This window comes from Chenopodium album, chromosome 2 (genome assembly GCF_948465745.1).
Source record: "Chenopodium album chromosome 2, dcCheAlbu1.1, whole genome shotgun sequence".
NCBI classification, from domain to species: domain Eukaryota; kingdom Viridiplantae; phylum Streptophyta; class Magnoliopsida; order Caryophyllales; family Amaranthaceae; genus Chenopodium; species Chenopodium album.
Window position 1 is genome coordinate 17,178,254 of NC_137835.1, and position 23,065 is coordinate 17,201,318.

The 23,065-nt window shown below is 38.1% G+C and overlaps 2 non-coding genes across 2 annotated transcripts; both read left to right on the top strand.

Annotated features, from left to right (window-relative positions):
* Nucleotides 1-14,196: 14,196 nt before the first annotated feature.
* Nucleotides 14,197-14,303, top strand: LOC145608157 (small nucleolar RNA R71). Its single transcript, XR_014105739.1, has one exon. It is a non-coding gene; the product is annotated as a small nucleolar RNA R71 (small nucleolar RNA).
* A 2,670-nt stretch (nucleotides 14,304-16,973) lies between these two features.
* On the top strand, nucleotides 16,974-17,081 carry LOC145606733 (small nucleolar RNA R71). The gene has a single exon (XR_014105421.1). It is a non-coding gene; the product is annotated as a small nucleolar RNA R71 (small nucleolar RNA).
* The last annotated feature ends 5,984 nt before the right edge of the window (nucleotides 17,082-23,065 follow it).

Below are 23,065 nucleotides of genomic sequence, written 5' to 3' on the forward strand. Positions count from 1 at the left end.
GCAATTGTCCATGCCTCTTTAATTTAACTCAGGACGGCTTTTACAATTTTTGCATTTGCATTGTCCTTGCCTTTTTTACTTTAGACGGCTTTTTTCATTTATTCATTTACCATTATTCACACAAATATCACAACATAAACTTGCTTTCAAGAGAACCAAATATCCAAACTCCTCCACCACAAACTCCAACAATAATGATCAATTGCTTCAAAAAAACCAAGAACGGAAACGAAAATGAAACAAAAGGCTCAAAATCTAAGGATGTGGTTTAAAAAGAAGGGAAAAGGCTCAAATGGTTAGCAAAAAGGCAAATTTAAACCCAATGAACTAAAAAGAAAGAAAATTAACCTTAAAAAGAAAAATTACCACCCCAAAAAGATGCCTTTGTCCTCCCTAGATGGCTCGGTCTCGAGTTTGAGAATTATGAGTCAAGATTCTTGATTAGGTCAGCAATAGTCAAGGATCCATGCCGCTCATGCAAATATATGTTGAAGGCTTGAAAAATAATGAACCTCACATGGATGAAGCAAAAACTCACTATTGGTGTCAATTCGACGATAGGAAGCAACTACCAACACGCCACAAACAAGTAGAATCCAGTTTCATAGTCCCACTAGTTCTAACCAACTACCTTAGCATGCTTAATCCTAAAATCAACCAAACATACTCTCAAATCGTGCACACCGTTACCATTTAAGAAGAAAAGCATTCAACTATACAAGTTCAAAAGTATTATGTCCAAAGCAAGAACAAAATAAAGACACATTGCAAATTTGACTTGATAGAAACAAAAATCTTTTTGGAGTTTTTCACGATATAGAACATGGAAAAGCATATACAAAGGTGCAAATCATATATGAATCAATATCCCATCAAACATGATAGAATACCCTCCCCGAAGCTTGAATGAGACAATACACTCAAACATAAATCATATAAACCATGGGAGGGGAAAACAAGGAGAGCAATCCAACAAACCAACATATGTCCAACAAGACATCATCCACTTGAGAAAGAGCAAGTAAGGATATTACCGGATATTAGGTGGGTGTAAATACCCGCAAATGACCCAATTAAACATTTCAAAGATAATTTCCTCAAGAATTGAATCTTGCCTTCCATGTGCTAGCAAAAATAGGAGTCAAACTTCCTTGATTCTTGATCCAAATCGAAGCACCAAAGTATATCAAGTCATGTACCTAGCAAAAGGCACACAAACATTTCCATGAGAGAAAATCTATTCTAAAAAGAAAAGAAAATGAAAGCAATAAAGCACGGGTTACTTCCCGAGAAAGCCTTGCTTAAGGTCCAAGCTTGACTGCTCTTGTAAAATAGTATTGCAACGAACGCAAGAGCTTGTCAAATGCACTACTACACATTTCATATGAAAACAAGTATGCACGTGACAAAAATAAGGCATGCAAGAAGCTTAGTTCACACCTATGAGGAGAGAGATGCTAAGAGAAAGAAGAGGAAACAAAAGAAAATTCAACAAAATAAGAAAAGGAAAAAAGAAAAAAGAAGAAGAAGGCAAACTCTCCTCACAATATTTTTGGGTGGCAACATCACCATTTTCCTCAATTGGGGACAAATGAGCCACATACAAATCATCATAGACAAGGGGGTCCCCAATAGGCTCATTGACAAAGAAAGGGAGGGATATAGGAGTGTAGGGTATTGTAGGCGTCACTCGAAGTGCGCCTACGTTAAGCATGTTGTGAATATGCTTGGCACTCATAGGAAGTGGGATTTGACATAATACGATTAGGGACAAGGAAAGTAGGGAGCCGCCAACAATTTTTTAAGGAACTTGTAAACCGTTCACGGATCATAAAAAGGCAACCACGATAAGGGACAACGATAGGCAACAACGATTGACCCATGAAGGTTACACCCTATTCATAAACCATGAGATTACTAACTCCATATGGTTCGAAACCACGAAAGGAGGATCGGGGATGATGGTACGAAGTGAGTCATGGAGTCACATTCGCCCGTATTGGCCTCTACTCGATTCTTATAGTGAAAAGTGATTCCTGCGATCTCAAAGGCATACAAAAAAAATATTCAATTCGCTCCAAACTATTATTAAGCTAGATTGGTTGAATATTAATGCAACATATAATTCTAAAATATTTGTGATCACTTGATTTAAACAACAAGATTAAAAAGGAACCTAAACCGGTCGTCCAAATTATCTTATTAAGCGTGATTTTCAATTACATATTCCCTTAAAACATGCAATATGGTGATCATAAAAATAATAGAATAAACATTAATATTGGAAGCAATTTAACAATAATTCCAACAATATAAAATCGTTAGAAAAATAATAGAAATAAAAGGAACATAATTTTTACTTTGATTCTGTTTGTTTGCAACTACAAAATAATAAACGAGTTAGTAACTTCAAGGAAATAATAATAAAAGAATAATTAAATTAAATTAAATTAAATAGAATTGATTTGGGGTCAAACCCTCAAACAGTTCTACCTTTCACGCCTTGCTTAAGGACAAAATCACGAGTAAAGTATGGACTCCTGGGAGTGCTTGAAGAAGGAATTTCGAAAGAATAAGGGTAGGCTAGTGTTTAGGCTAGAGCATAGAAGAGAGAAAAAACTAGAGAATTAATTGATGCCCCGTACATTAGATATGAGGAGGTATTAATAGAGAAAATGTGCTGAGGGAGCACACGGAACCCTAAAATGATAAAAACCCTAAAAAAAAGTATCCCGCGACACGGAAAACTGTACCGTGACACGGGAAGTCCCACCGTCAGACGGGAAACATTCCCGTGACACGGTGCAATTTTTAAGTGACGCGGGAAATATTTAGTAAACAGGGAAGAAAACGCGTTAAGGGTTTACGCGGAAAGGACACGGAAATTCCCGTGTCACAGCAGGTTTCCCGTGTCACGGGAAATTCCACCGTCAGACGGGAAAGATTCCCGTGACATGATGAACTCTAGCCGTGGCGCGGGAATTTTCAGTCCGCTTTTCAGTCTAGATACATTTTTAACCCTAATTTCGTTCAGCATTTTAAGTGCCGATAGATAATTTCGGGCCTTTTTCTAATTTATTATTATTTGGGCTAAAATAAGAAAATAAGAAAATAAAATAAATAAAAGGTTTGGGCCAATAAATAATAAAACAATAAAATAAAAAAGTTTTGGGCTAAAATTAAAACTATGCTTTTACCAAACATCAAGACTAATCCATGGACTATTCAAAAATACGAATTTAATCAAATACGATTTTTTAAGCACTCTCGGGATTAAATACTGAACCCGACCAATAGTGACGGTGAAAGGTTGTTCATCATCGGATTTGGTTTTGGGGAGACATTTTTAGGTGTCTACTGAAGCCCCCACTTTGACTGAGTTTGTAGAAACGTCAGTTTCGAAAACGATAGTCAAAGTAGTCAATGGGGACGGAGAATGATTTAAGACGTTCTGCGATCCTAAATCACTCTGTACACGCCGATACCTGTAGAAAAATGTTAATTCCACAGATAAAAGAGTAAAGTTATAGAATACGTATCTGGCACCAGTGTATCGGTGACAAATGAGTTTGGCAGCTTCCTATGCTTGAAGGAATCCACCAGATGACATTTGTTGAAATGCTTTCCATGCCTGAGGAAAGCCGGCTGATGAATTTGGTAGCTTTCTAAGCCTGAAGAAATCTACCTGATGATACTTTCCATGCCTGAGGAAAGTCGAACTATGAATTTGGCGGTTTTCTATGCTTTAAGAAATCCACCGGATAATACTTTCCATGCTTGAGGAAAGTCGACAGATGATGAGATTGCAAGTCTTTGTGTATCGAGAACCTTGCGCCGTGAAATGATGGTGGTTCGATTGTCCCCGAACGTGGGCTGTAGTTGGTTCGCTTGTCCCCGAACGTGGGTTGTAGATGGTCCGCTTGTCCCCGGACATGGGCTGTAAATGGTCCGCTTGTCCCTGGACGTGGGCTGTAAATGGTCCGCTTGTCTCTGGACGTGGGTTGTAGATGGTCCGCTTGTCCCCGGACGTGGTCTGGTTGTAAATGGTCCGCTTGTCCCCGAACGTGGGCTGGTTGTAAATGGTCCGCTTGTCCCCGGACGTGGACTGGTTGTAAATGGTCCGCTTGTCCCCGGACGTGGACTGGTTGTAAATGGTCCGCTTGTCCCCAGACGTGGGCTGTAAATGGTCCGCCTGTCCTCAGACGTGGGTTGTAGATGGTCCGCTTGTCCCCGGACGTGGGTTGTAGATGGTCCGCTTATCCCCGGACGTGAGACCTGCAAAATAAAATTTGCCAGGGGACTCGTATAGACTATGATTGACTTGACCAACTAACTTGACCAAGTTTAACTTGACACGACATGACATGACATGAGTATGACTTGTGATTGTGTGTGTATTGAGTGAGTGTGTGCACTGACACAAGCAATTAAAAATGCAAAAGCAAAAATTTTCCGTCATTTTTGTCATGAGTGGAGGGTACCGACTTTCTCCCGAAAAAGAAAGACATGAAAAATGAGGTTTTGTTTTTAAACTTCCCTAAAATAAAAGTCATGATAAAAAAGGGAAGAAGTTTTGAACTTCCTTGTTGAGCAAGACGAAATGACTCGTATGGATTTAATTGCTTCTCCTGTAAATAATGTATGCATGATGCATGTTCTTAGGCCAGGAGGCTAAGGACAATTACATCATGTGACACGATAGATGAATGAACTTAAGTCATGGAGCTAAGCATCATATATGGTGTAAAAAAGTGATCTTGAACGTTACTTAGGTCTAGAAGCTAAGCACGTATATAGATGAAGTGATTATGAACGTTGCTTAGGTCAAGGAGCTAAGAACGATATGCTTTGTATTATTACAAATCATTGATATATAAATGTTACTCAGCACATTATGCGATGCATGAAACAATGAACATTGCTCAGGTCAAGAAGCTAAGCAAGTATACAACGTTTCTTCTGATGAATGTTGTCTTGAAAGATGATGAAGCATGCGCGGTAGGGAAACAAGATTTCATGATAAAGGGTTCCTAAGGGAAAGACGATATGGATATGTATGTGTGAAAGAACTGTGTGAAAGTGATACTAAGGTGAGGCTGCAAAGGTTATGGTGATGGAAATATATGTGTGAAGAGTCAAAGATGATGACTCTTTAGGCTGGGTAAGCTAATGTGATGTGGGTTCAAGCCCCCAAGTCTAGCTCTAAAATGGGTAGGGATATAGAGATAAGCATTGGATATTCTTTGACTCAATCATGCATAGATATGAATATGAATGTGGCCGCACCTCAACGTGAGGTTGCCTACATATCCGTAAGGAATCAGGTCGAACGTAGCTCTAACCGAACTTTGCAGAAGTGTATGTACACCTCAAAGAGGTCTTTTAAGGGTTGTAATGTGGTTAAGTTGATGGTTTAAGGAAGAAATGGGTAAAAGGCTCAAGACCCGAGAGAAGCCCCCAAGATGTGTAATTGTGAATTTGAAAATTTTGAATTTTGCAAGTTTATTTTCAACACATTTTTTTTTTTTTTTTTTTGCTTTGATATTTTTTTTTCATTCTTTTGAATCAATGTAGGCAATCTCAGATCATGCGGTCCATCACTCACTTAGCATTCATGTTTCTCAGGCACGGTACCGAGCACTCGATGAGAGACGCAATTTGAGACGTGTTCGTATCAAAGACATTGGAACACTTGCCTTTAGACATTGCTTTATTGTTGCTTTGCTGCTTTTTTTTCTCTATCCTACTTGCTTTTTGAATGTTATACAATTACACATCTTCCAATCCCAAGGTTAAGTGAATGTGGGTTGAAGAAATGAAGGCCAAACGTTAGATGAGGCTCAAAATGGTTGATGAAGAAATGGAATGTGATTGAACGGTTAACAGGGAATGACAGGGTTGCAAAGGTGCCTCAAGTCATTGGTGTACCTGGGTTTAGTTCGGTAATTGATTTTTTTTTTCTTCTTATTTTTATTTTTTACTTTTTTTTTTTTTTTTTTTTTTTTTTTTTTTTTTTTTTTTGAGAATGAATGAATGAAAAAATCTATGATCGAGATGTAAAGGAAGTTTGCTCATTTTATTAATGGAAAAGGTGAACGAAACACATGAAACATATAAAAATTCAAAGTGGAAAACCTATGCTAGACATGAATGGGGGAATGGAGATGAATTATAAAGAAAGAAATCATGATATCTTGCATGAAGGATCTGATGTGCACCTTGTGTTCATTACTTCTTGCCGCCTGGAGGGACAGGAAGTTTGTTTGCATCCACCAAGTCTTGAATGACGTCCTTCAAATTCCAACATTGCTCCGTAGTGTGGCCCCTTCCTTGATGGTACTTGCAATGGGCATTGGGATTCCATTTGGTGCTCCTTTCTTTAGGTTTTGGCTCTGGAAATGGCCCAATAGATGTGATCAAGCCTTGACCGTAAAGGCGATCAAAGGCCGCATCATAAGTCATTCCTAAAGGAGTGTAAATTCTTTTCTTCTTGGGCAATGGAGCATCAAGAGCTAACTCTTCATTGATATCAACTTGGCTTATATTGTTGGTAGTATTTTCGTGCTTAGAAGACGAAGAAGAAGGATGGTCGTTCTTCTTGTTTTTCCAAGTGTTATTATTGTTACTACCAGCAGTCTTTATTAGCTCATCCTCGATATTGATGTCATATCGTATACAGCTTCGAAAGTGTTCAGTGGAAGAAATTTGAGATGTTTCTTATATTTATGAGTCAGATTTTGAATAAAGAGGCGAACCATCTCTCTTTCTTTGGGAGGATCTACCAAGAGTGAAGCTGTTTCCCTCCACCTGTTCAGGTAAGCGATGAAGCCCTCATTCTCTTTCTGTTTGAGAATGGAGAGTTCACGTTCAGAAGTTTAAGTTTGAATGTTACACTTGTAACAATTCATGAAACTATCAGTGACATCTTGCCAAGTCGCAGTATGCTTGGCATCTAAGGAATAAAAACATTGTTGGCAAGAATGTTCTAAGGAGAGAGGGAACACCGTAGGGAAGAGTGTTACGTCCAATCCCTTAAGAGCCATGGTTGCAGAGAACGCCTTCAAATGGAATATTGGATTGTCAGTAGGCTTGAACTTTGGAATATCAGCAGTGGAGAACTTTTCAGGGAGTCTGTCCTTCACATCCAAAGGAGTGGGAGGCCGTTCCACATAAGTGAAATCCTCAGAAATCTTACTCATTTGTTCCTTCAATTTGTCAAGGGTGAAAACAGTGACCTTGTTTTGTTCCATGGTAGTGACCCTAGTGGTAAGGGTTTGCATCATGGCAGACAGTGCCTCGATGGATTTGTTGATGTTCTCAATATCTTCTTTAGTGGCCATTGAAAGGTGATAAGTAATGTGGAGATGGCAAAGTTCTCTTTGAACGCCTATTAGATCTGAGAGATTGTTGCGGTAATGACTCGAACCGTATTAATCTATCCCTGTTCCTTGACCAAGTAATGTGAAATAAAATAATTCACTTAATTGTTTGACTCATTTCTCAAGATAGGAAAGGAAAAAAATAGACATTTGAAAACAGGTGAGAAAACGTCACTCATTTTTTATTATGACGAAAAAAGGGTGCATGAACCTAGTATACAATCATAAACGACCTGGTGCACGACTCGAGTCGGAACATAAAGAAAGTGTGTGGACTATACTTGACTCGTGAGTGACTAAGTGATGTTATAAGACTCGTGGTATGATCGCATGGCTAGACATGTGAACAATAACCAAAATGACTGACGTGAGGACCAAATTAACACGGAATACTTAACTGGACTTATTTCAAAGGCACCGTGACACGGAAAACTGTACCGTGTCACAGTACAAGCTTCCGTGACGCGATGTTTTTTTTTTATTTTTTTTGGGAAATCCACCGTGCCACGGTGGAAATTGCCGTGACACGGTGAACTTTCCCGTGCCACGGGGAATGCTAACGTGGCACGGGATTTTTTTTTTTTTTTTTTTGAAATCCACCGTGCCACGGTGAAAATTGCCGTGACACAGTAAAGTTTCCCGTGCCACGGTGGATGCTGACGTGGCACGGGAATTTTTTTTTTTTTTTTTGAAATCCACCGTGCCACAGTGGAAATTGTCGTGACATGGTAGAGTTTCCCGTGGCGCGACAGACCTTTTTTTTTTCTTTTTCTTTTTTGGAAATCCACAGTGTCACGGTGGAAATTGCCGTGACACGGTAGAGTTTCCCGTGTCACGGCAGACTTTTTTTTTTTTTTTGGAAATCCACCGTGTCACGGTGGAAATTTTCCGTGACACAGTAGAGTTTCCCGTGGCGCGGCAACCCTTCCCCCCCCCCCCCCTCCCCCCCTTTTTTTTTTTTTTTTTGCTAATTACTAAGTGAGTACGGTCCATTGGCAATCGTTAGTCATAAAATAATCCACCATAGACAAAGAAAGATCGCTAAGGTTAGGATCAAAACGACCAAACATAAAACACATAGGCACAATGATGCAAAGAATAGTTCGCAACCTAAGGTCAAGTTCTATGTTCGACTATGGTCAAGTTTATTTGGTGTCAATAGGGTACCATGGTTAAGAGTTCGGACGCGTTAGCAAGGCAGCCTCCCTTGAGGGTGTATGCCAACGGGCGGCTCCGCGAGTTCGTGATGAAATCGAACTCGACTCCATGGTTTGGGTGGATTTAATAACTCGGATGAACCCTTATTGCCATGAGCGTTTTGGGTTGATAGAGCTTAAATCCCCCGGAGCTAAGACGCATGTAGAACACACACGTTTTTTCAGAAAAATCGAAGGAAGTTGACTATGAGAAGATAAAACAAGCCACTGGACAAATTTTAGGACTGCCGTGACACGGCAAAAATTCCCGTGCCACAGTACTGCACACCGTCAGATGGTGCACTGTACCGTGACACGGCAGATTCTGCCGTGGCACGACAGTCAGAAAATCTGACTGGTGCCCAGTTTTCCTTCGTACGCAATCAAGTTATTCAATTTCTCCTACAGGACAGACCTAAATGCGACGTTAAAACGTCTATGCATATGCAAAAATGCCAAATTAATCACAAGAATCTTTCAAGTCTCATCCACTCATCTTAATTAAATACCGATCACTCAAATCGATAAATAACCAAGAATCCTCCCTAGTGGAGTCGCCAAATTGTAGGCGTCGCTCGAAGTGCGCCTACGTTAAGCATGTTGTGAATATTCTTGGCACTCATAGGAAGTGGGATTTGACATAATACGATTAGGGACAAGGAAAGTAGGGAGTCGCCAACAAGTTTGTAAGGAACTTGTAAACCGTTCACGGATCATAAAAAGGCAACCACGATAAGGGATAACGATAGGCAACAACGATTGACCCGTGAAGGTAACACCCCATTCATAATCCATGAGATTACTAACTCCATATGGTTCGGAACCACAAAAGAAGGATCGGGGATGATGGTACGAAGTGAGTCATGGAGTCACATTCGCCCGTATTGGCCTCTACTCGATTCTTATAGTGAAAAGTGATTCCTGCGATCTCAAAGGCATACAAAAAAAATATCCAATTCGCTCCAAACTATTATTAAGCTAAATTGGTTGAATATTAATGCAACATATAATTCTAAAATATTTGTGATCACTTGATTTAAACAACAAGATTAAAAAAGAACCTAAACCGGTCGTCCAAATTATCTTATTAGGCGTGATTTTCAATTACATATTCCCTTTAATATGCAATGTGGTGATCATAAAAAATAATAGAATAAACATTAATATTGGAAGCAATTTAACAATAATTCCAACAATATAAAATCGTTAGAAAAATAATAGAAATAAAAGGAACATAATTCTTACTTTGATTCTGTTTGTTTGCAACTACAAAATAATAAACGAGTTAGTAACTTCAAGGAAATAATAATAAAACAATAATTAAATTAAACTAAATTAAATAGAATTGATTTAGGGCCAAACCCTCAAACAGTTCTACCTTTCATGCCTTGGCTTAAGGACAGAACCACGAGTAAAGTATGGACTCCTGGGAGTGCTTGAAGAAGGAATTTCGAAAGAATAAGGGTTGGCTAGTGTTTAGGCTAGAGCATAGAAGAGAGAAAAAACTAGAGAATTAATTGATGCCCCGTACATCGGATATGAGGGGGTATTTATAGAGAAAATTTGCTGAGGGAGCACACGGAACCCTAAAATGATAAAAACTCTAAAAAAAAGTATCCCGCGACACGGCAAACTGTACCGTGACACGGGAAGTCCCACCGTCAGACAGGAAACATTCCCGTAACACGGTGCAATTTTTGAGTGACGCGGGAAATATTTAGTAAACGGGGAAGAAAACGCGTTAAGGGTTTACTTGGAAAGGACACGGAAATTCCCGTGTCACAGCAGGTTTCCCGTGTCATGGGAAAGATTCCCGTAACACGGGGGACTCCTGCCGTGGCGCGGGAATTTTCAGTCCGTTTTTCCGTCTAAATACATTTTTAACCCTAACTTTGTTCAGCATTTTAAGTGCCGATTGATAATTTCGGGCCTTTTTCTGATTTATTATTATTTGGGCTAAAATAAGAAAATAAAATAAATAAAAGGTTTGGGCCAATAAATAATAAAACAATAAAATAAAAAAGGTTTGGGATGAAATTAAAACTATGCTTTTACCAAACATCAAGACTAATCCATGGACTTTTCAAAAATACGAATTTAATCAAATACGATTTTTTAAGCACTCTCGGGATTAAATACTGAACTCGACCAATAGTGACGGTGAAAGGTTGTTCATCATCGGGTTTAGTTTTGGGGAGACATTTTTAGGTGTCTATAGGGATATGGTTGAAATTGCTTGAAAAATGGACATGAGAGGAGAGAATATGGGCTATGGTTTTGCAAATGAAATCTTCTTCACCACCATGCCTCAAATCACCAATAAGAGCATGGAAATCAATCATAGAATCCTCAAAAGAAGAACACTCATGATCACCATCTCCCTCAAACATCCAACTCCCAAGAGGAACCACATAATCTCCTCCACTACATTCATGAACAACAACTCCCTCAACTTCTTTAAAGCCCAAAGTCTCGAAAACATGCATGAATGGATGCAAATTCATTTCAAAATCATCTCTCTCCCATGAAGCATTCTCAATGAACCCACTTAAAAGGCTATGGGTTTTATTTTGACTCTTAAAGAACTTATAAGCCATAACCTCAAACAAGTCCAAATACTCATGGATAGAAGAATCACAATCATGCACAAGAGACTCATCAAGATGGGTGGGAGAGTTGGAGTTTTCAAATTCAATACTCTCTTCAATCTCAACTCCTTCACCATCACACAAATGCTCATCGATGGTATCCTCACACTCTCTTGGTTGCTCAAAATCACCATCATCATCCTTAACACACACATTGTATTTGTAATTTTCACACACAAGCATCAAAGATGACAATTGGCTTTCTAGCTCTTTACCTCTCCTTCTTCCCTCCTCAAAATTCTCCACACTATTTTTCATCACCTCCAATTGACTTCTTAAAGAATTAAGAATCGACTCCTTTTTAGGCCCAAGATCATCACTAAGCTCAATATGCCTAATTTGAGTTTCCAAAGTAGCAATAAGAGATTCAAAAGGTGTAGAAGATTTAGGTTCAACAAGAGAAGAAGAAGTACAACAAAGATTGGAAGAATCAACATTGAAATCATGAGAATATACATCATAATGGGGAGTGGGGGCACAATAAAACATATGAGATTTGTCAACTTGAGAATGCACCTCATTATCATGAAAAAAGAGGGACTAGAATTGAAAGCATTTGTTCTAGGTTCACTAATGGGATCATGTGACAAATCATGGGAAATCATGCTAACATTAGAAGAATTAACACATTGCACATCAAAATTAGAAACATGATTACCCCTATTATGAACATCCCAAGCAAACCAAACATAAAAATCCCAAGCATCATCAATTGACAATGCTCTAAATCTACCATTATGCATGCATTCAACTTCATTCCTAGTTTGTTCATTCAAACCAAAATAACAAATCTCACAAGCCTCCCAAATACTACAACAATGACAGTCAAGAAATCCTTCAAGTCTATTGAAATATTCACAAAAAGGCTCATTGTTATATTATAGAAAAGATAGACATGCCATTTTTTTACAAAACAAACAAAAATCAAATAAAAGAAAAGTATATACAAAGACTTAGACTCAAGCAATCAAAAACACTCAAACATAGACACCGTTCCCCGGCAACGACGCCATTTTGATGAGAGGTGGAACTAGGTCGTTTAAATTAATCCTCCCTCGATCAAACTAAATTTATAAACACTTAACAAACCTATATACTAGCATAGAGGCAAGCCAAGGGTCGAATCCAAAGAAACGGTAATGTTCAAGCGCTCTCAATTATGCGCCTAAGCTAGGTCGAAGTCTAAGGATAAAAGGTAAACATTATAACCAACTAACAAAATGAGGAACCAAACAAATAAACACTAGGAATGAGGATCAAAAAGTAATCATGACAATTGTAGCAACTAGAGAACAATATGCAAATCAATGGTTGTGAAGACTAATGGCAAGCTCAATCAAAAGAGTCAACAAGCTATCTCCTAGAGGTCAAACTAGCGCCAACTACGAGAGACTCTAACTAGGAGCATCACTAATCAAGCTCAATCAACAATTGCAATTTCTAAATCAATGGTCCGTATCATTAGAAACTACAATGCAATCTAGCACAATACTCAAAGCCTAATCGAATTACACACATGCAAACTTCCATTAATCACTTTAATCACAACAATTAATCAACACAATCCCTAAATTAAGCACAATCAATCAATCATACAAGTTTTTCCCAATTCCTAGAAAACAACTACTCTAACATCATCATCAAATCAACTAACAACTATAGAAATCAAGAATCAACAATATATGAAGAACAACTACAGTAATCAACAATCAAACATCAAAATCAAACCAAACAAATATGAAATTAAACAAAGCAATAAAATGAGATAGAGTTAAGAATGCTCATTGGTAATAGAGAAGATCTTCAACATAATTGTCGCCATTGAATCTTTAATCTCTCAATCACCATTGAAATTCCTAACTTTCTCTCTCTAAAATCTACTCTTAAACTAACCCTAAAACTAGAGAGAGAAGCTCTCAACTAAGCTAAGAAAAATGATCAACAATGTGAAATCAAGCTTATTCTAAACTTGCCCCAAAAGTCGGGTTTACAAAGGTATTTATAGAGGCGCAAAAATAAAAACCGAGCAAGAAAATACCCAGGAAGGCACACCCGCGCTGCACGGGAGGCGCGCCCGTGCTGCAGGGGTGGCGCGCCCGTGCCTTGCGCGCCCGCGCATCTCTCGGTTTCTTCGATCTTCTCGCGGCTTCGTGCGTTCGCTAAGGTCTTCGAATGAACGCACAATCATGATGATGATGAACAATTAGTGAGGCAGTCTCAAAAGCACATGATTATGGGTTCAACACCCCATATTCAAGAGAGCACGGCTTGAGAGCGCAAGAGCTAGAACTTGGAGAATCCACTTCCTTGCATCTTGAGCTTTCCAATTGCCATGAGCTTGCTCCAAAAGCTTCCTCCACCTTTGTAAATCACCAATATCACGACCCAAATCTCGTACAATACCTACAACCACGAAAATAGAGCAAATAAAGGAGAAAAGACTAGAAATACCAGAAATGCACAAAAGCTACAAAATAAGAGAGGAAAGATAAGACTAAGACCAAAAGCATAAACTAAGCATTTATTAAGCATGAAAGCCATGAAAAGAAGGTAAAAATAATCTAAATGTTCATCAAATGGGTGCCATTTATGAGACCCATCAGCTCCACGGAACTCCTGTAATCTTGCTCCCAATGACCTACAATTCCACAATTTTCACAGAAAGCCTCATTAGCATTATTATTAATTGCTAAAACATTAGCTATATTTGCAGTACTAAGATTATCTAACTTTTGGCAAATAGAGGTTAATTGAGCTTGTAAAAAGGATACAGAGTCGGCACTATGTTTTCGTTTGTTAGCAAAACCTCTGGGATTCCCATATTGGGAATTATGAATTGCCATATCTTCAATAACTTGACTTGCATCATCAACATTAAGTTTCATAAACCTCCCGTTAGCTGCAAAATCCAATATTATTCTAGATGAATTTCCAATCTCATTGTAAAAGGCTTGGATTAACTGCCACTATGCTAAATTATGGTGGGGACACTCCCTCTGCAGATCCTTGAATCTTTCCCAGGCCTCATAGAAAGTCTCATATGGCTCTTGGGCAAAGTTTTGAATTGCACTTCTTAGTAAAATTGTCCTCTCTGCAGGGTAATATTTATTATATAAATTTAAAACAAGAGTCTCCCAATTAGTTATACCAAGTGCGGTTCTATTTAATCCATTATACCATAATTTGGCTTTTCCACATAAAGAGAAAGGTAAGAGAATCTCCCTGATTTGGTCCTGTGTGACCTCAACTTGCCTGATGGTATTACAATATTGACAGTAGTCTGCAATATGAAGATTTGGGTCTTCACCCTTAGTTCCACTAAATTGCTTCCTTTCTATCATCGTGATAAATTGGGGTTTAATCTCGAATTTTACCCCATCAAGAGCCGGAATGGGAGTAAGGTGTGGAAAATCTGTAAGCGTCGGCTGCGAATAATCACTGAGCTTCTTAGGTACCGCCATCTCTGATTCTGGATTTAAAGATACCTCTGAATCACTAGAAACAGTTGGAGGGTCTTGGCGATTATTGTTATCACCTGAACCCGCAAGGATTTTCCTGTAAAGATTCTTTTGTCTATGGAAAGATTGTTCTATCTTAAGATCTAACGGGATATAACCTGATTTGGAATACCTGGGCATAAACAAAGAACTAAAAAGAAAATATGAGACTTGCCTCAAAGAACTAACGTTCTCTGAGACAAGAAGAAATAACCTAGACTGCAAAAAAAAAAAACAATCAGAATAAAAATAAAACCATTTCCCCGGCAACGGCGCCAAATTTTGACAGGCTAAAGTCGTATCACCCAATCAAAAGTAATTCCTAAATCTTCTAACTAATGCCGATATGGAAGTAGGGTCGAATCCACAGGGAAACTGGTCTTTCTATTCCTAATTAATTAAAGCAATCTAAATTATTAAGTAACCAATTTGTTATTAAAAAGTGGAACTAAACTATTAGGAGTAAAAGTGAGAAGGAATAAAATTAGGAAGAAAATCAAGGGATAAAAGACCTAGGGCATAGGTTCACCGATAAAAAATATTCCAGGGTAAAATATAACAATCAATCATCAATGCATCAATTAATCAGATCATAAAGGGCTCTCGCTACTTATTACAATCACAGAATTAATCTACCCGCATTAAATCTCATCTCTCGAATCTCGACTTAACCACTTATAAATTAACCTGCCTATTGAAACTAGACCTAAACATCAATTCCCATCTCTCGAATCTCAAATCAATATTGTCAAACTCATGCATAAAATATCATGCCTAATCTAGTCACAGAGCATTAAATCAATCAATAGAAAATTAATCTAGCATTGACAATCAACAACAATAAATTACCCCTTCATATTATTTATGGATCCCCATAAACCCTAGAAAGAAAACTACTCAAACATAATTAAATATAAACTAAACAAAGCAATTAAAGGAGACATTATGAAAGAAATAAAGTAAATAACTGAGATTAAAGTAGAAGAAATCGTTACCAAAGTAATCAGAATTAAGGAGTTGAATTAAGAACAAAATAGAGAACAAAGTTGTAGAGAGAGAAACTAATCTAAAACTAAGTAGAGAGAGAAAGTCTAAGAGAAGAGAGATCCTAATCAAAAGCATTAAAATCGTATTTATAACAAAAATATTTACTCCTAATTAAAACTAAGATAAATCGTCGAAATCAGCTCCTAAAAACCTCGCGCTCGATCGGGCGAAGGGTCGCCCGATCGGGCCCCCCTTTTTCCCATTATGGCCATCTCTCGCGCCCGGCCAGGCGTGAACTCGGGCGTGAACTAATCTTCCTCGCTCGGCCGGGCGCGCCTTCAGGCGGTGCCTATTTTGGCCGGGCTCAGACACTTTGGCAAGCTTGGACTTCTCGATTGGGCTCCGATTCTTTGGCCCAATCTAGATTTCCTCTTCAGGTCTTGAATACTCGGTCCAAATGCCTCAGAATCTCAAATGCTAATCCCTTAATCACCGGTTCGATGACTCTAACCGGCCCTGGGCTATAAAAACTGATCGTGCTCCTGCAATGCTCGTAGTCACCCCATAATATCTCGAGAAAATGCTCCAAAAGTGCGAATCCCTACAAAAGTCAACCAAAACTACGAAAACACTAGAAAACACCAATTAGTAATAAAAGTGGCTCTTAAGAGCCAAAAACACTACCAATTATGATCAAGGGACGGGGGTAAAATACTATATAAAATGGACATAGCAGGTCCTTTGGTAAGGGTTTGGTAGTATTTTTGTTGTGGTTGTTGTGGTGCTTGTGGTTGTGGTGCTTGTGGAGTTGGGGGGTTTTGCATATTAGTGCTCCGGTAAGATAGGTATGGATAATTTTGTCAATAGTCTTGGAATGCATTAACTTGCTCCACATATGTCCTACAATCTTGTTCCCAACGACCTATAATTCCACAATTTTCATTAAAAACTTCATTAGTGTTATTATTAACAGCAGAAACATTAGCTAAAGTAGTAGGATAAATAGTACTAAGATTATCTAATTTCTAACAAATATAAGTTAATTGACCTTGCATTAAGGATACGGAATCGACACTATGTTTCCCTTTGTTTGCAAAGCCTCTATGATTATCGTATTAGGAATTGTGAATTGCCATCTCTTCGATAACTATTCCTGCTACATCTACTTGAAGATTCATAAATCTTCCATTAGCTTTTGAGTCAAGGATTGATGTAGATGAATTTCCAAGCCCATTTTAGAAGGCTTGGACTATCTTCCACTATGCTAATCCATGATGGGGACATTCCCTTCGCAAATCCTTAAATCTCTCCCAAGCATCATATAGACTTTCATCAGCTTCTTGGGCAAAATTTTGGATTGAACTCCTTAATAATGTTGTCATCTCTGTAGGGTAATATTTATTATAGAAATTCAAAGCAAGAGTATCCCAGTCAGTAATATCAAGTGTAGTTGTATTCAGTCCATTATACCACAATTTAGCTTTACCACAAAATGAAATGGGAAAAAGAATCTCCCTAGTTTGGTCTTGAGTAACCATAGTTTGCCTAATAGTATTGCAATACTGAAAAAAAAAATCCAAAATATGAAGATTTGGATCTTCACCCTTAGCCCCGCTGAATTGCTTCCTTTCAATCATAGTAATAAATTGGGGTTTAATCTCAAATTCCACTCCCTCAAGATTAGGTGTAGGAGTAAGATGAGGAAAATCTTGCAGGGATGGTTGCAAATAATTGTTAAGCTTGCGGGGTGGAGGAGGTGGTGGATTCGCCATCTCTGATTCAGGTTCTACAGAAACTTCCGGATTGCTGAATAAGATGGGGGTTTCAAAGGTGTATTACCCTCGGAAGTAGCTCGTATCTATCTGGAAAAGGTTCTTTAGTCAATGAAAAGATCGTTCGATTTCAGGATCGAATGGAATGTAAGCTGATCTAGAGCCCATGGGCATAAACACGGAACTAAACAAACAAATATCAGAAATTTGTCCCAAAGAACTTGCGTTCTCTGAGACGGGAGAAAATAATTTAGAGTACAAAAATAATTAGAAATAAAAATAAAACCATTTCTCCGGCAATGGCGGCAAATTTTGACAGGCTAAAGTCGTTTCACCTAATAAAAAATAATTCCTAAGTCCTCTAGCTAGAGCAGATAGGGAAGTAGGGTCGATTCCACAAGGAAACAAGTCTTTCTATTCCCAACTAATTAAAATAATCTAAATTATTTAGTAACTAAATTATAGATATGATGAAATAAACTAAACAGAATTTAAAGTAGGATGAAATCAATAAATAAAAGCCTAGGGTATAGGTTCACCAATAAACAATATTCCAGGGTAAAACATAATAATCAATTACTAATGCAATAATTAATCAGATCATAAAGGGCTTTCACTAAGTATTACAATCACAGTATTAATCTACCGGTATTAAATCGCATCTCTTGAATCTTGACTTAACCATTTATAAATTAACCTGTCTATTGAAACCTAGCCTTAACATCAATTCTCATCTCTCAAATCTCGAAGAAATATTGTATAACTCATACAATTAAACCAGGCCTAATCTAATTGCATAGCATTAAAGCAATCAAAGGAAATTAATCAAGTATTGATAAATCAATAATAATAAATTATCCCTTCATATTATTTATGGATCCCCATAACCCTAGAAAATAATCTACTCACTCATAATCTAAACTAAACAAAACAATTAAACAATACATGATGAATCAAAGCAATAAAATTACTGGAAATAAAAAGGGAAGAAATTGTTAACAAAATTGCATAAACCAAGAGTTGTAGAGAGAGAAACAAGAGAAAAGTCTAAGCTTAAAAACTAAGTATGAGAATTTTAGCTAACGAAAGAGATAATTGTCTCAAAACTAAACAAAATGTATTTATAAAAAACCACAAAATCCTAATTAGAAACTAAGTAAAAAACATTGAAAATCTTCTTTCCAAAACACACGCCAGGTCGGGCACCATCTCACCTGGCCGGGCCCGCCTTTTTCTTGAATGGCTGCTTTTCTCGCGCCCAAAGGCGAAGAGGTCCTTCTTTTTTCCGCCTTACCTTGTCAGGCTCGCCTTCGGGCAAGGCCGCATCTGATCAGGCGGACTCCTTAGGCAACATTAAGACTTTGTTTGGGCCACTATTCTTGGCCCAAACTCATATTTCCTCTTTGGGTCTTTATAAGTCAGCTCGTTGCCCCGGTTTCTCCTATGCCGAGCCCTTAATCACCGGTTTGATGATTCTAACCAGGCTTGGGCTATGAAAGATGATTGTGCTTCTCTAATGCTCGTAGTGGCTTCAAATAAATCCGAGAAAATGCTCAAAACATGCAATTTTCTATAAAACAATACCAAAACTATGAAAACACAAGAAAACACATATTAATAATGACCAAAAATACTCTTAATAACCAAAAACACTAGAAAACACTAGTAATAAAAAAAGGCTCTAAGAGCCAAAAATACTCTTAATAATGACCAAGGGACGGGGGTAAATCACTATATAAAATAGACATATCAGCAATTCAACCATTCCCTTTACGCCCTCTATACCCCCAAAGTCCTCTACACTCATTTCCGCCCCCCCCCCCCCCCCGGGTTTCACATTCCCTATCTCTACTCTACCCCATAGCCACTTTGATCACCACAGGGAACCACCTAGAGTATTTGGCCAAACAACCCCAACCACTAAAACCACCCACCGTCCAACCCCTCCACCTGAAATGCCAACAGTAATCAACCTAACTTGCATGAAATATGCTTAACAACCACTAACCTTTACCAACAAACCACCCAAAAGTCATCCTCCCACCTGAAAACCCTCTTCACCCACCTAATAACTCAACTCCACTACACGAACCCACAACCACCAACTTGAATACACAACCCCACCTTACCATGAACCAACCATTTATAACCAAAAATTTATCATCACCCACCAAATAATAAATCTCTTTCCCGAAAATCTAACCCCACTAATGAAAATATATTACCACCTCCCACTCATAAAGAACTAGATTTATTTACAAGTGTGTTAGTTATGGTGGTGTTGGCGGCGATACCGAGGAAGGAAATATGCAGAGGAAGAGAGTAGTGATGGAGAGTCAGAACCATTGTGAAAAGAGGAGAGGTGGAGAAAAATAAGAGTAACCAAGTGGATTAGCGGTGGGAGAAGAATATATAGACCAAAGTGAGAGAAGTTAAGGATAGTACCCAAACAACAACTTACATCAAAGGGATTTTCTTTCCATTTTCTTCTTATCCTTTTCTTCATTCTATTTGAAAGGAATGGTGTCTTTCGAACAAATGTATTATTTCAATAAAAGGGTTTGGAGCTATTGGAAAGCTATTTATTCAGTAAGCTCAAGTGATTTGAATGCCTAGGTGGAGGCCGCTTGCGATAAGTAATATTAATGTATAATTAATATTACAACTTAATCTTGACTGATCCCTTCGGGTCACACCCAAGCAACTAATGATTCGACACGACAAATTGATTCGGACGGAATTAATGAGTCGCTCGAGTAATAAATATTTGGACGTCGAAAATCGAGCAAGGCCAAGCGTCGCAAGTCGAGTCGAATAAATAAAGGACGAGACAGTTAAATCACTAATTAATCAACAATTTACCGAAATACCCCTAGCATCGGAATGCCCTGAGCAAACCGAGTGCTAGGGGCATTTGGTATAGCAATGGTGGCTATCATGCGCACCAAGCCGAGCCTAGCATGGTTTAGACACCCATTTGTGTCTCCCCAAAACCAAACCCGGTGATGAGTACCTTTCACGTCGAATCATAATCGAATGAAGTGAGAGTGTGGAAAGTCTAGTGTTAAGGATAGTTTTTAATTCTTTTCTTTCTCTCGGTTTTTTAAAACCTATTTGAAGAAAACAGACAATATAGTTTGGTTGGTCCATGGCAAGGGTCCAATAATGGTGTAGTTGGATGCGGCTTGAAAAGAGCCTTCCAACGATATATTATAAGCCCAATTCCGATGAATAATGAGGAAGTTATGGCCGAATTACTAAAATGGGCCCGGTTTGATCTTTATGTGCGGCCCAATGATCTAGAGGAGGGCCTAATATTGATTTATCATTCCTACTGCAATTAGAATTGATTTTAGTCTTCTAGATTCTTCTAGAAAGCTCTTTTCATTTCTAATTTAATTAGCATTGATAAATTGACTTTGGTTGACTTTTTAGAGTTTTAATCAGAATAAAAGAAGTGTTTTTAAGGAAAATACGATTTTGCCCTTCTGTACGGCTGAATTTTATCAAAATTAAGAAAACGAGTGAAGTTGATTTCTAGCGCCTAACGACAGGTATAGCGTCTGGCACTAATGCTTGGCGTTTGGCGCTAGCCTTAGCGCATGGCGCTAATGTCTGGCGTCTGGCGCTAATCTGTTTTATTCTCTTCGAAACTCTGATTCGTTTTTGTATCCGTCCGGCTGATTTTCTCTATAAATAGCCCCCTAAAACCTCCGTTTTGGATCAACAACTCTCTAATTCTCTTCTCTCTCTCTAAGCTAAAGCTTATTATCTCTCTAACTCTCATCAAGAATCTCATTTCTCTCTCTCTCTAGCTTTTTGAATACAAAATTCCGCATTCACAAGATCTAGAAACACCTAACCAAGTTCGAAGTTGCCTTCACCCTAGACGTGAAAGGTTTTAATTTCTGAGGGTTTGGTCCCTAATCTCTTTGTCAATTATTTAATTTAATTGTTTATTTTATATTTTCCTTGAAGTTACTAACGTGTTTTTTTTGTTATTAGAAAGAGATACGAGGCATCTAAGTAAGTGCTTTAATTGATTTATTGATTCTATGGTTCTTAGAGATCATGTCTAGGTTGTTATTATGATTCCTAGTATCATGTTTAGGGTAATAACTATAATTTCTAATATCAAATATGACAATTGTGATTCCTGTGATGCTTCCTATTTCTTTTCTAATATTCATGTTAGTATCATGTTAGGGTTAAAGCTTTGATTTTTATTGCTTAGTGACATGCTAGGGTTTGTTATTAATCTTGTTAGTACATGCCTAGGATATTGCTATTATTATGCTTTAACATGAGGATGATGATTTTTAATTATTATTATGATTATTATTATTTTGATTATTATTTATTATGTTGCTTGATGATTATATTTATTGTTATTGCTTGATCACGCCTTTTATACATATTTAAAGGGAATTGGTACTTGTAATCACTCTTAATAAGATAATTAATAATCTTGTTTAGGGTTACTATGATTATAATTCAAGTGATCGCCAATAATAGTTTATTTGTGCATTAATATTCAACCAACATTGATTAAGCAGGTTATGGGTTAATCCTATTGATTGCATGTTAGTCAGAAAGCGCACATGAATACGATCAGAATAAAGTAGAGGCCTATTATTAGGGCAGGTTCAATCTCTTTTAGGTTGGATTTGTACCTTCATCCCCGAACTTCCAGTCATGGTTCCAAACCTATTGGAGTTAACGATCTCTTGGATCGTTAAGGGGTGTAACCTTCACCTCGTGAACGGTTTACAAGTTCCTAAAACTTGTTGGCAACTCTTTTTCTCTAGCTTCCTTCCCTTTGGACACCACCGTTCTTTAGTGTATGATCATAGTGGGGTTCAAGCTAGGGGTAATGCTTGAAATATTCCCTACAGTTTTTGGCGACTCCATTGGGAGCATTTCTATTTTAATTCCTGAAATTTACTTCGGCAATGATTTAGAATGAGTGGATGAGACTCGAAAAGTTCTAAGTATTTCATGTGCGTAATTTTGATTAATATTATTGTCATATGCATAAAAAAGATCTCATTGGAAAGACCATCCGTAATGAGTTAAAAATATAGTATTTTTACACGTAGGAAGTTTGAGTAATATCTTTCACAACTAGGATCGAAATAATGCTGCGCGAAACTGGAAAATTTTATCGAGCACAGAAAGCTGCTGAGGCATGTAGGAACTAGCGTCGGAAAACAAAGTCTAGCGCCGATGATTTGAATCTGGCGCCAGGCGACAACTTTTGTCACTAGGCGCTAGAGCCAAATCGCGGCGCCAGCCTCTGTTTGCTGGCGCCAAGTTCTTCCAATACCGAGCCAGAAATATGCGTTCTAATTTTGACCAGTTTTTAGCACTGTTTGCTCGATCCTACTTCCTGATTGAGTTTTTTCTCACTTTTCTGAAACCCATATGTGTTCTACATATGGACATAACCCTCTGGGAATTCATGCTCCATCTACCTGATTGAACGCTCTGTGTAACAAAGGGTACATCCGAGAATGTTAAATTCACCAAACCATGGAAGCGAGTTTTTAACTCGCGGTGTCCCATCCACTCGCACCAACCCTTCAC